The sequence below is a fragment of the Elephantulus edwardii genome, unplaced genomic scaffold (genome assembly GCF_000299155.1).
Source record: "Elephantulus edwardii isolate Elephantulus edwardi_28Jun2011 unplaced genomic scaffold, EleEdw1.0 scaffold00214, whole genome shotgun sequence".
Taxonomy (NCBI): Eukaryota; Metazoa; Chordata; class Mammalia; order Macroscelidea; family Macroscelididae; genus Elephantulus; species Elephantulus edwardii.
In genome coordinates, this window is record NW_006399964.1 from 4,334,538 (window position 1) to 4,336,398 (window position 1,861).

Here is a 1,861-nt window from a genome sequence, read left to right on the forward strand (position 1 = left end):
AAAGGTGGGTGACTTTTAGTTTGTGGCTCTCCGGCCAGTCTTTCATTGTTTTTGTTCAGACATTCCTCTAGGTCGTATAGCCCTGGTGTACAAGTTGCCATCCCGCAGTCACTTGTGGTTGCTGTGAGGCTGAAGGCTGAACACTGTGACACGGATGTGTCAAATGCGTTAATGGTTGGCTACCCAGTGAGGACTGAGAGTGGGGTGGAGCTCCCCGATTAAACAAGCGTGGAAGGAGGAGTGGCATCCACTTCCATAATAGCTTGCCTCCGGAAACCCTATGAACCTGGAGAGAGGATGAAAGGTACCCAAACGTGGAGGAGTCTCCTTCATAGGGTCGCTATGAGTCTCCTGAGACTCGACGGCACTTAACAACAACAACAACATGGAAGATAGGGATGCATTCCTGACAAATATCCAGGATGAGATGGATTGACTCAGTGGCTATAGAAATAGGCTTAGGTCTGTCAGAAACAATGAGATTGGTTCAGGATAGGGCAGATTTCAGAGCTAATGTACATAGGGTCATTATGAGTCACAGCTGGCTCAATGGCACATAACAAAAATAACAAGATGTTTTCAGAACTTTGTCCCTTTGTGCTTGTACGTATTTGCATCAAACACAAATACATACATAAAAATATGCTCTGCCAAGGTTGCATATGCTCATAGGTACACTTCAGAAATGCCTTTCCCCATGTGTCAGTTTGCATGTCTACCTACACATCTCTTAGTAGATGTTTGTTCTTGCTCTCATTTCAGAGTTGTGTATATAATAGTACTTCTTTTTGTTGTCTTTAATTCTTGTGTACTTTCTAGTGCCTTTATTTGTCATTCGTCAATTGTGTTGTCACCATTTTACCCCTGGTAATACCTGTCTGCCTTCTAGTTAGTGATTGATCTTGTCTCCTCTCATCAATTAATTTTTTCCCCTGTGTGTATTAATGCCTTTGAGCTGTGGTATTGGAGAAGAGTATTGAATAGCCTATGGACAGCCAAGAGAACAAACACATATGTCTTAGAGGAAGTGCATCCAGAGTGCTCCATGGAGGCAAGGGTAGCAAAGCTTCATCTCACATACTCTGGGCATGTTGTCAGGAGGGGCTGGTCCTTGGGAAAGGACATCGTGCGTGGAAAGGTGGAGGGACAGTGCAAGAGAGGAAGATCCTTAACACAGTGGATTGACACAGTGTCTGCCCAATGGGCTCAAGTGTGTCAGAGATGGTGGGACAGACAGGAAGGACAGGGTTCAGATCTGTTGTTCACGGGGTTGCTGTGGGTAGTACTTGACTCGAAGGTACCTGACAACAACAGCATGCCTTTTCTTAACTTTTAATAATGATGGTCTTACACAATGTTTATCCTTTTGTGACTGATTTCTTTTACTCAGTATATTGTCCTCCAAGTTCATCCACATTATGAGGGGTAAGAGTTCTTTTTAAGTCACCTTTGATGGCTTCATTTGCAAAACAAAAGTATTTTGTGATGGAAACAACGATCCATAGTCTATCTACAGGAAGCAGGGGTGGCTCATTGTAGATTTATCATCTTTCATACAGGAGACTCAGGTTCTATCCTCAACAATATTCCCCATGGGCAGCATCATTCAACTGTTCATGGAGGCTGGTGTATGCTGTGAAATCAAACGTATTTCAATGGCACTTCGCAATTTGTGATCCACAGTGAAAGTCAGCTACCGAAATCCTGACAGATCCCAGCAACCGTGTGTGTCGTGATTACAAGGACGACACAGCTTTCCTCTCCACTGGGCACACAATTACCACGGGTTGTTGTTGCTGTTGTTGTTATGTGCCGTCGACTCGTTTGTGACTCATAGCGACCCTATGTACAACAGCCCTAA